Source organism: Electrona antarctica, assembly GCF_951216825.1.
Source record: "Electrona antarctica genome assembly, chromosome: 15".
Classification (NCBI taxonomy): Eukaryota; Metazoa; Chordata; class Actinopteri; order Myctophiformes; family Myctophidae; genus Electrona; species Electrona antarctica.
Genome location: NC_136796.1, coordinates 19426558 through 19439788, shown reverse-complemented (window position 1 = coordinate 19439788; position 13231 = coordinate 19426558). Strand labels below are relative to the sequence as shown.

General features: G+C 40.0%; 1 long non-coding RNA gene across 1 annotated transcript; it reads right to left on the bottom strand.

Moving 5' to 3' along the window:
- Positions 1-8532: 8532 nt before the first annotated feature.
- LOC306938251 lies at positions 8533-11018 on the bottom strand. Its single transcript, XR_013791696.1, has 4 exons — positions 10847-11018; positions 10523-10687; positions 9864-9955; positions 8533-9111 (listed from the first exon to the last, which is right to left on the bottom strand). It is a non-coding gene; the product is annotated as an uncharacterized lncRNA (long non-coding RNA).
- Between the last annotated feature and the right edge of the window lie 2213 nt (positions 11019-13231).

Below are 13231 nucleotides of genomic sequence, written 5' to 3'. Positions count from 1 at the left end.
TTTACCTTATACTTACTGTGTAAAAATGAAACTAATAAAACTGCTTTTCATTCATGTGATTAAAATGATAAAACAATATATAGATAAGATTTCACCCTGCTATCAGTTCAGAGTGATACAGAGAGAGGTGGGAGGTCAGGAGACTCAGGACACCACATCATGAAACTGAAAGTGTTTGTTAACTTTTATGAAGTAATAACAGGTAGACACAGCAATGCTGCTGAAGACCTTTCTGTCTGCCGTTAGTTGAGTTTTATTGGAATTTATTCTGCACTGTAATTGTATTCCCCCCTTATTTAGTATTTTAATATATGTTTTTTTATTTTCTTATGTTTTAAACATACATACAGCAGATTTGGATTCAGCAGACCTTAATACCCCTAGAAAACATGTATGTAAAAAATTAACACGATTTGCCTTCGGGGTTCATATTTTTGGGAAACGGACCCAGTCTATATAGCCTTCCTCCGACAGCAGAGGAAACCATGCCAGGAACAAACCTGCTCATTGGGAGCAGAAAGCATGAGTGTCCTCCTCAATGGCACTTAAAATCAGCTCCACCTTCACCAGCTGCAACATTAAAGTGATGAATTACAATACAATAATATGATTGTGAAATGCTATTTAGTATTTTGTATTATTTTGATATCCATTGTGGTTTTGACACCTTTACACTGTGGCTATGTGGAGTATTTGATGTTACCAGAGATATAAATAGGGTGCATTTTGCATCCCAAAACGCAGTTTATAGTTAAAGGACGCAATAAAACAACGACCTCTGCATCTACGGGATGCACTACTGTACTGTTTTTTATTCTAGTTTATTTTGCTAGCTTTAGTTATAATAATCATTTCTTCTTCTGTTTTCTACATGAATATAACCACATTATAACCATGGAACCATGGAATGGGAGTTAAATGCTGCAATTTGTAAAAAGGGCAAAATATGACTCCTAACGTGGTTGAAGTGGGACTCATAAAATGTCCCTGGCACTCATTTCTAAAAGACCATCCCTGGATCCTGGGACTCATTTCTAAAAGACCATCCCTGCATCCTGGGACTCATTTCTAAAAGACCATCCCTGCATCCTGGGACTCATTACATTGAAAACCTATTTACAGCACTGTGTTACCATCCATATAAATCACTGATATGATACAAATTCAGTACAATATGATGGGGGTCATGAGATTGTACTTTTCATTGTATGTTTTACATTTATTTCATTAAACAATGTGTATATGGGACTTTTTTATATATATAATCCTCTGGTCTTTACTTTTGTATGGTCAGTGGGAAATGTTTTATTCTGCTTCTGGTCAGACTGACTGACTGACTGACTGACTGATTGACTGACTGGCTGGCTGGCTGGCTGGCTGGCTGGCTGACTGACTGGCTGGCTGGCTGGCTGGCTGGCTGGCTGGCTGGCTGGGGGGCTGACTGACTGACTGACTGACTGACTGACTGACTGAATGAATGTTATTTTAGGGAAATGCAGAATGTTTGCTACCGTTATGATTCATACATGAATGTTTGCTTTTAAGAACCCATCCACCCACATGTACAGATGTACAGGATGTGGATGATGTGCAGTTGATCACGCCTCATTGTCTCCACCAGGCCGAAGGCATGGGGTATGTGTGTGTGCGTGTGCGTGTGCACGTGCGCGTGCGTGCGTGTGTGCGCACGCGTGTGTGATACACTATGTCAAAGTGAAAAAAGTCAATGTTAATATAGATGTTGTGCTGAAAAAGGATACCAAACATTGTTATAAGCAACCTTTTTAATGTCAAAGGCAAAATCTGTAGCATGCAAAAACGGCCAAGACACCTTGATTTTATTAATTTATTGAACAATAACAGCAGTTTAACCACTTAAAACCTACACCATACTTTGACTGGAGTCCCCAGGACTATATAAGCCAGCCTCCCCACCAAATCTTATCACCAAAGATTTCAGATCAAGTTCATAACCCTTGCTCCGGAATATGGGACGCTCATTGTAGCCCAACTGTTGACACTTTGAAAAGAAAAGATAAATAATACAGGGATTATAATTATATGCACACACTCAATATATTTAAACACACACCTACAGTATACGTGTGTGTTTGTCCGTGCATGTGTGCAACTGTGCACACACAACACACGTACGCACGCACAACACACGCACGCACGCACGCACGCACGCACGCACACACACACACACACACACACACACACACATACACACAAACACATACATATCACATACAGTAGCCTAAATTCTCTTTTGTAAATATACAACATTTTCTCTTACTTTCAGTAAATGTCAGATTAAGCTTCAACTGGGTGTCTCTGGGGGCATTGCCGAGGAATATACTTTTGACAATGAAGCTGTTGATGAACATTGTGTCAAACATAACGGTGGCATTCGCTATGACACCAACTGATGCGGACCTGTGGATAATGGCAATATTAGAACAAGGGCAAAGCAAACAACCTGGGTGACTGAACTGTAAAATAGATCATATTTCCAACATGTACCAGTTTTCTTGATTATTCTTAAAAGCATTGCTATGGTGTGTTCAAGTAGTACTATACAGTACCTGAAGGTCATGTACGCAACTCCACCATAGACGTCATGTGTTGGACATACCGGAAAGCCGCCTTCCTCAATCGTCTGACAATCGTACACTTTGTCAAGCTGCAAAATAGAACAAAATGTTATTCACTTTCACATCGCAGAAGTTGGTTGGACATACCATCACATTATGACAACCGTACACATTGTCAAGCTGCAAAATTAACTGTTATTCAGTTTTCCCCTCTGCGAAGGGAGGGACTTTCGCCCTATAGGCAACTTTTAGCAACGGACCGCAACGGAGGGGCACCATCTCAAGCGAACTTGAGCGAGACACCACAGAGCGTGTTGACGTTTCAAACGTTGCGAAGTTCGCTTGAGCCGACTCAGCCCCGTTCGAGTTGCTACCCGATAGGCAGAAAATAGTAAATCCTTGTCCCCCCCTACCCTCGTCTCACCCCGTCTCACCCAATCACAATAAGCCACGGTGCTCCTTCCAGCCCTCCCTTCATGGGGCAGAAAACGGGGTTGTGTTTGGAGAGCAGTGTGTGTTTAGACCTCGGACAGAGCAGGAGCACTAACAGAAAACGAAGCAGTTTACCGGTCTCGTGTAGACATCGTACATAATTAACATAACCGCAATGTAGACGCAGTAAAGTTTTATATCGTTCACAAACTTAGGCAGGGGACAGCCCGCGACGTCCTCGTGTAGCAAGGGCATGAGAGGACTTAGTTTATTTCCCAGAGAGGGACAGAGACTTTTAGTTGCTTTTTTCATTAACTGTTTTTGGTTTAACACTATAGAACACTAAACCCGGGTGATTTTCACCTGGACAATTATGTTTATTTTCATAATGTTGCTGAGGTGGGTGGGACCTTGGGTACCTTCAGGATGCTCAGTGACATCATAGAAGTTTGTTTCCCTGCCCACATCCCTGTTTTTTTCTAGGTTTTTGGGTGAATTGCCATGTATTGTTGTACTTTAATATATTTTGATGAGAAATATTTGTCATGGAATTTATTATATCAGCTAAAATATACCAGAGTTTAGTGATGGTGATTTGATTCTATTAATAATCTTAATAAATGCCCTGGCCACTTTTGAAGATCCTGTGTTTGTGTAGGCCTATGTCATTACACCCGGCTCACTCACACAGCCCGAGCCTGTTACAGTATTTATTTATTTATTAGATAATAATAGATTTTACACTGTTCTTGTTTAACTGAAAAGAGTGAGACAAGCCTCTCGCAAGGCAAAGTTTAGACATCTCGCTCACTCATTCAGTGCATGTGTAGCGCTCTGGACAAATCACACCACCACTATCAAAACTGTCTTTCACAGTAAAATAGCTTTAATTTATACTATACTATACAACAGTATGACTGTATCGTGGCAAAAAAAAGCAAAAAAACTAAAGGGACCTTACCAGTTCATTGACTTCCTGGTACAGCTTCTTATAGTATGCTGAGGAGGGGTTCATCAGGGAGCAGTTGTAGTCCATGTTGGTAATTTGCGTGGGAATGTAGAAATACATGGCTGAGCTGGAATGGGCTGGCAATGCTGGTAAACCGTAACACCCTAAGATAGATAGATAGATAGATAGATAGATAGATAGATAGATAGATAGATAGATAGATAGATAGATAGATAGATAGATAGATAGATAGATAGATAGAAAGTATGGTGAGGCATTACTAAACCTTATCTTCATATATATTCCACATAATGCTCATTGTAGCGAGTAGACATTTATGTCTAGTTCATGAACCTGCCCATGAGTGCCCACCAATGATAACATTGATTGATCAAAGCTCATCGCAACTACAGCCTTTCCTGGAAAATGAATATGCTGAAATGGAAGCCATTGTTCTTGCAATAACAAAAAGCTGTTTGAAATGATCAAACCTGCCTACCGATGATCACTTGTAGGCACTGGCCAGGTTTCTGAACTGTCCACATCCTTTCTCTGAGACACAGAGTAAGTAGACAGAAGTAGTTCCATCTTATAATGCGCATTTAGTGAGGACCAATTATATGAAGATGCGTGAAACATTTTAGACCTAATTATGCTTCATTTTGTGGCCTTTATTTTTATATATTTTATGGAGGAACAGACAGTAGGCTGACAGGAAATGGGGAGAGAGATGGGGGGGAAGACATGCAGTAAAGGCCGTCGGGATCGGGAGTCGAACCCGCGGCACACTGCCAGACTGGATTACCAGCCAAGGTGCCTGGACCACTGAGCCATGGCCCAGGCCTAATTATGCTTCATTTTGACCCAAAACTGAACATGGCGGTTAAAGAAAATTGAGGCAATTAAATACCCTTCAAGCTCTTTTAAAAGAAAATTATATTATTCAAGCCATAGAAATATATCTCTGTATCCATCTATTTACTATTTCACAATGTATTTTCAAGGGTATTAGCTTAATTCATCTTCTCAAGCAAACCATCCATCAAGTTCCTAATGAGTTGCTAGTTTACATGCCAAAAAACAAATGATATGCACAATCGTCTTACCTGAAAAAACAGAAATCACGTGCACGTCTGTGACGGTGCCATGTTGATGAGAGGTGTGCAGAATCACACTGGGCTGACTAGTGATCGCATTACTGTTATCCATGTAGCTGCACCATGGGCAGGTCCTATAAATTAAAATCACACCTCTGTTTTACTAATTTAAGATTAACTGATTAGAACGTTTTTACATTTTTAAGTAAACAATGCAAATGCATTATGACCTAGTCTGTAGAAAAAGTACAGCAAGACAAGCCAACTTTAAAAAGGTAGAAATTTAACCATAATGATAACTTTTTAATCATTATTATTTTGTGTTCTGTGTACTGTATGTATACTATCTGTGGGAAATCCATTCAATCAATCAATCAACCAACCAATCAACCAGTCAGTCAGTCAGTCAGTCAGTCAGTCAGTCATTCATTCATTCATTCATTCATTCACTAACTCCAGCCATTATACTGAAACCCAAGGTTTAATAATAATAATAATAAACTTTATTTGTATAGCACCTTTCATGACATGAAATGCATGCAGCTCAAAGTGCTTTACAGAGCAATGGAGGGAAAAAAAGAAAAGAAAAGCAGGGCATAAAACATTAAAATAATAGCAGTAATGCAATACAGTGAGGACATGAATAACAAGGAATTTAAAAGATCAATTAAAAGCAAGAGTGTAGAAGTAGGTCTTGAGCTGCGCTTTAAAAATGTCTACAGAGGCTGCCTGTCGAAGGTACAGTGGAAGTTTGTTCCATGCTGTCGGCCCGTAAAAGCAGAAATCTGCTTTAGTTTCCATTTCGTTAGGCACAGCGAGCATGCAGTGAAGCTAAAACTGGAGTAATATGTTCTCTCGTCTTAGTTTTAGTTAAAACTCTGGCTGCCGCATTTTGGACAAGTTGTAATCTGTCAGTTGTTTTCTTTGGCAATCCAGAAAAAAAGTGCATTGCAGTAATCAACCCGAGAAAAAACGTAGATCAGCGTTTTTGCATAGTCCAATGACAAATAGGCTCTGATTTGTGCAATATTTCTAAGATGAAAAAAGGCAATCTTGGTAACATGATTAATGTGTGAATTAAAATGCAATTCAGAATCAATAATGACCCCCAAGTTCTTTACTGTACTGTTACTTTCTACAGTCGGGTTGCCAAGTCTGCTTATTATTATGATAGCGATAAGGTAGTCTCGCGTAGCCAGACAACTATTCCACAAATCCGAGTAATCCGTTTGTCATTTCCGTTCACAAAAATATATTTTTCAACATATTGTTGACAATCCACATACCATACCACAGGCTGGGTTGACTTCCCACATTAAACTACTGCCAAAAAAGCCAAATCCTAAAGAACACAATGATTATAAACCAATAGCACTCACATCTGTTATCATGAAAGCTCTGGAAAAAAACATGGTTCATCATCTCAACAATGCCATATTTAACTCACAGGATCCATTTAAATTTGCTTACAAGCAGGGTCGAAGTACAGAGGATGCAGTTGTCACATTGGTTGACCTCATCACCAAAAATCTTGACAAACCAAAATCCTATATGCTAGAGGACTTTTCCTAGATTTTTCTTCTGCATTCAATACAATACAGCCGGACTAAAATGGTTCAGTTACACATGAATCCTTTTGTTATTCGGTTTTATCTTAAGTTCCTCACTGAAATAATTCAGTATGTAACGGTAAATAAGACAATCTCCTCTCCCATCAGGACTAGAGTTGGTGCACCCCAAGGATGCATTAGCTCACCTGTACTGTTTACTCTTTACACGGCAGACTGTAACACCTGCGAGTCAAATCAGTTTCTTCTGAAATATTCAGATGATTCTACGCTAATAGCTCTGATGACTGACAGTGATGCCCCGAAACAGTACCAGTGTAGCGTTGACCGGCTTGTAGAATGGTGTGACAAAAATAATCTGATTATCAACACTAAGAAAACTGAGGAAATTATATTTGGTCCTGCTCCCGGTGATAAAACACCACCGGTGACAAGTGTACTCTCTGCTGCCCCATCTGGCGGAGTCAGGTTAATTGAACAAGTCCCATCTTACAAATAGCTGGGGGTGCATGATAGACGCCACCTTATCATGGTCATCTCATATTGACTAGGATACAGCAGTGTATGTACTCCCTACGCCTTAGATCGTTTGGTGCTAGCAGTCAGATCTTGTCTCTTTTCTATACATCTGTCGTTCAAACTGTGATGTTGTACTGTAGCACGGCCTGGTTTAACAGCCTATCAATGGTATATAAGAACAAACTGTATAGCCAAATTAAGATCTGCGCTAAAATTGTTGGTAGGCCAGTTGAGGTTGTGTTACGTTCCTTTAAAGAGGCCCAGACCAAGAGCATGCGACTTGCGAAGAGTATCTCCTCTGACCCCTTACATGTTTTAAATGATGAATATCAACTGTTGCCCTCCATGAAGCGGTTTAGAGTCCCTACATTTAAGAAAAACAGACTAAATAACTCATTTGTACATCAGTCTGTCTTGCTTCTAAACCAAAATCGCTAAACCAGTGGATATGTTCTCGTTCCTGATTGTTTCTGTGATTTTTGTCCTGTAATGTCTACTATTTTGTAATGGTAACGTCTATGTCTTGTCTGTTTCTTGAACGGTGACGTCATGGACGCAAAAAAAATTTCAGTGCAAGCTGACAATAAAGTTGTATCGTATCGTAGGCCTACATATCTTTAGAGCTTATTTTTTCATTTCCATTTCTGTTAAGCAGCAGATGTTTTTGATTTGTATTAGGATATATTGTAAAGACGAAACGGAAGTGGGGAGGAGGCTTCACTTCTGCATTATATTTTACTCATGATCAGAGCTTCCGTACTCCAGACTGGTCTGCAATCCCCATCCAGGCCAACCTAAAAAGCTCCCCCACACCTCTGATCAAAATGATGCTGTATTCTTGTAATGATATTTGGTTACACCTTGTATTGTGCACTGGCCCTTCAACAGTCCCTGGTGTGTCCATTCCATTCTCTGACACATAATAGCTTTCTGTCTTAGAGGAGCGATTAATAACTTCAGATAACACTCTGGACAATAGTGTTGAGTTATTGAACGCTATTGTATTACGTAGCACAGTAGCACTGGCTCATTCATGATTTATCTTTGTCATTTACATTCTGATAAACCATTGTTTTATATCAAGAACTCAAGCCACAATAAAGCGCTCATTGAAAGACTTACGTGTGCATTGCTGAACAGTGCCGCTTGCTCAGTATTCTCGCACGATAATGGACTTTGGACAATGGTGGCTTGGACTTTGTTAAATGCCACTGTGAATACTATTAAGTAAAGGTGTGACTAATTTTCATTTTCCATTATACTTATGAACAGTTTATTGGCTTCTGGTGACAATATTATAACAAGAAAAGACAAACCTACCTCCATCCTTGCTGGTTTAGCAGAGACATACAGAAACATTAAATCACTAATAAATACATGCGTAAACTTTCAATGTACATGACAAGTAAAATAGCAAAGAACAATATGGGCACTGTAAATGGTACAACTCAACTAATGAAGATACAGATAGCAGCAGCAATACACATCAATATACACATCAGAATGAATGTGAGCCTCTTCACAACTTACTGTAAACTCTACAGTACTTTTATATTATTATATTTCATTGTATGTTTCATTGGATTCACTAGCCTCTTAAATATGTACATTAATTCATTACATATCAACTAGCATACATGGATAATGTATTCATGTTTAAATTTCACCTTAATAGATACATGTACAATAAGACATACTGCATTGAACAATAGCATCAATTTCACCACTTAAACCCTATACTTCACTGACTGGTGTTCCCCAGGGCTCTATACTAGAACCACTAGTATTTCTTGGACGAAAACATCTACAACCCACAGCGTCTTGCAAAATGTTCTCCAGAATAGAGACTCTAGCATTGGTGTGGTTAAACTATACTAATACATGTACTAGTGCAGGTCTTTGACTGTTGATTGGAGCTCGATCTTCTTTACTGTTGTTCAGATGGTCACCTGGAAAAATAAATCCATATTGTTACATGCTGCTTAGCTTACTGTAGAATAGATACAATATAGAAGACTCTCTATCCACCAACGACTTATACCCCATAGCCCATACTTTCTTGAGCGGAGTCCCTCCAAGTCCCTCAAATAGCAGATCGACAAGAATATGCAACAAATATTTTCTACGATTTTTTCCCCTCCAGAATTCGGATCCTGGGGTTAATTAAGTGCACCAAGGCTTATGGAAATAAAAATTCCCTCAAGGCGTTTGTGATATATTGCACTCAGGATGACAGTACAGACGCACAAACAGATGGATGGACAATTGGACTCACGACCAACAGATTAAACACAAAAATATGAAGAACATATTGCCTCCACCCACGGCTGTGTTAATTATGACTCAAAGTTGCTGTGCTGAAATGCCTAAATCAGTGGTTCTCAAACATTATTGGCTCAAGGCACCCTTTGTAAATAACCTTTTCATACACCCTTAAATTACATTGTTACTTTATAACACCATGCATTAATGTCATATTACGGCACGTAAATATGTAAATCTTTCCCCCTAAGACAGGGAGAAAATCCGTGTCCATTGAAAGATCTTGAAAGGTAAAAACCCCAAAAGGGGTTCCCGTCCTAAATGGATTCTGAAGTGACATTGATAAATTCAAAGATATTATCAAAGTAATTCTGTGGCACCCCTGAAGTTGTGTAACGCCATCCACTTTGAGAACCATTGGCCTAAATAATGATCTTACCTGCTGCTGTTGTTGTTGTGGCCCCCGCTGACGGCTCCATCTCAGGGGTTGACTGCATAGAAACCTGATCTGTTCCTCTTGGGAGCGTCACCCTGTTTGCAGAAGAGTCACACCTCAAACTGTGAGATCGTTCATCCTCAGAACTAGTACGCAGTGGTGTGAAGTAACTAAGTACATTTGCTAAGTACAATTATAATTATAAGTACAATTTTGAGGTATTAGTAGTTTACTTGAGTATTTCCAATTTCCACTCGTTTTTACTTCTACTCCACTACATCTCAGACAAATATTGTACTTTTCTCCACTACTACATTTATTCGAAAAATGTATTCAGGCCTACTACTAGTTACTTTTAGATTTTGATTATTATTACGAAACATACAGTAACCCACTTCAGCCCTGCTATATACACAGTACATTTTAGCCATTTGAAAATAGCCGATCTACAAACTCTTCTCCAAAATGACTACTTTTACTTTTAGTAGTTTAAGTACCAAAAGTATTTCTATAAGTATGCATTTCTATAATGCAGCATTTCTATAATGCAGTATTGATACTTTTACTTAAGTGAAATACTCGATTACTTTTTCCACCTCTGCTAGTACGTAGTACAATGGGATTTATATATATATTTATAGGCATAACTTTGCCATTCTTACGATGATGGGCGTCTGTCCTGGCGATGGCGTTTCTCTCTTTGGCGCCGGCGAGCGGGGGTAGTATTCTGGCAGTGAGTCCTGGGGAGGCTCTTTCATCTTGTTATAGTTAGAATCATCAGTGTTATCCATATCATCGCCTGTCCTCACGCAGCACCAGCGAACCACCTGATTATGTAAAGAAGGTAAGGAGATTCTGTGTTGTGAAACTGCGCAAATTAAACGCACCAAGAGCAGGTGCACTGAATTACATCCACTGTCCATGACCAAATGAGATCACAGGATAACGGCCAACACAGCATTATTGCAGCTTCCATGGCCACTTACCAAAGAAACCACCCTACCCTCGACTTCCCTATTTAAGAACTTTGTCTTAACAGTTGGCCTTAGTGCCACTAGAGCGGACGTAGAACACGCACATCAACAGGCTGGGTGCTGGGCTAAAGAAACTTCATTAGGTATTGGATGGAGCCCGCACACCATGGGTATAAGCAAGACGTTCTTTATTGAAAATTCTGACAACGTTTCGATCTATTTGATCTTCATCAGGTCATGTGAACATACACAAAAGTTTGTACTTTTATATTCAGGGAGTGCCCCCCATTAACCAATCAGAACACCACATTTTGGTGCCCCTCCCATCACTACAGGTGTGACACGTCACCCCTGAGTGAGTGGGTGGGGACCCAGACATTGATGTAAAAATAAACTGTTCAGACACTTTAGTGCACCAATTAAAAACAATTTAAAACCATTTTAAAAAACATACATGTATATTTATACTCATTTCACCAATACATCAAATAAAGATCTCACAAATCCTACTAGGTCTGTGGGCTTTTACATTTCCAATGTTTTTCCTTGTGTGTGAAACAAGAAAATGATGAAGAACAATCATGATAAACAACAAAGGAAACTACGGCAAAAAAATGCAACAACATATGTACCAGGTTGGATTTGTTCAACGCAGGAGGCCACCTTTTAAAGCTTAGAAAAATATATTTTTTAGAAAAATATATTTTAGAACCATATTTTTACTTTTTAAATTAAAAGTCAGTTGGAGAATTAGAGCTTCACTCCAAGCAAACCAAAAATAGTTTTCTACAGAAAGTGTCTAATTTCATCTTCCTGGTTTAAGCCCCTCGGCATCATGGTTTGAAGAGTATGAATGTGGTAAGGTTATCAATGTTACCTTAGTGCCACTAAAAATATTCACTAGTCCTCGGCTTGACATTACTCTATGCAGCCTTGTCCTGTAGATGCGGTGGGTGTGTCAGTCTCTAATCTTCCTCATTGCAAAACAGATCTCATTCATTGTTGACTCGCCCCTATGCTGTTGTATATAACACGCCTACATTGTTGTTGATTCCATACCTGACGAAGACCCACAATGGTCGAAACGTTATATTTTCTTCTCTGCAAATAAAGTGCTTGGGAGCTCAAGATCAGTGTGCGGACTGCCTTTCTTTTTCACTTAACCAATAAACTCAAGAGAGGCTGCGATAATAAAACACAACAATGCAAGCACATACACATGATACTTAGTTATGACACAAAACACACAACAACATTAGCACAGATATGCTTGTAATACCAGAGCAATTAAGCTTGCCTAGGCTAGGGCACACAATGTGTTAAGTCTCACATGCACACCCACGCACGCACGCACGCACGCACGCACGCACGCACACACGCACACACACACACACAAACACATACACATACACATACACATACACATACACACACCGTCTTTTGACTACTGAATCTCTACACGCACATTTGTCAAATGGTTTATACAGGTTATTTGTATGCCAGCTGTGCTATAGGCCCTATAGCACAGTGGCATACAAAAAAGCAGTTATTTGGGGCAGTTGAGGTGCCCTTACAAATAACTGCTTTTTTGTCACGTAGTAAAATGTTTAAATTTATTTTGGTATACATTTAAGTCAAATAATCAAAGCCAGTGTGTTTGATAACTTACCATCATGATGAATATGATGATGAGTAGCAACAGTATGGCAGCAGCTAGCACCAGCAGAGCAATGCCCCATCCGGGTACCCAGTCTGAATGCTCACTGCTTCCACCGTGTGGAGTGACGGGGGTTTCAGTTAGTCTGTCGTGGTGAGCATCTGTTGTTGTTGGCTGTCCAATGGGCTGGTCCTTTGTGGGCCTTCCTCCTCCGCTGGTTGTGGGAATGGTGATACTAACATGTCTGTTTGAACTTGGCTTGGTGGTTTCAGTTAGTCTGTCGTGGTGAGCATCTGTTGTTGTTGGCTGTCCAATGGGCTGGTCCTTTGTGGGCCTTCCTCCTCCGCTGGTTGTGGGAATGGTGATACTACCATTTCTGTTTGAACTTGGCTTGGTGGTTGAAACCAATGTCACGTCACCAAACCAGCCGTTTCTTGTGTTGGAGGAAGACATTGGCACTGTAGAGGCAGTGTTTGTGGTGATTGTAGTCGTAGGGTCAGCAGTTGTGGTCAGAGTAGATGTGGTAATGGTGGATGTAGACTCTGGGGTTGTGGTTGTAGTTTTAGTTTCTCGGGTGGTAGTTGTAGTTTCAGGGGTTGGGGTTGGAGTTGTAGGGTCTGTGGTTGTAGCTGTAGTTTCAGGGGTTGGGGTTGGAGTTGTAGGGTCTGTGGTTGTATCTGTAGTTTCAGGGGTTGCGGTTGGGGTTGTAGGGTCTGTGGTTGTAGCTGTAGTTTTAGGGG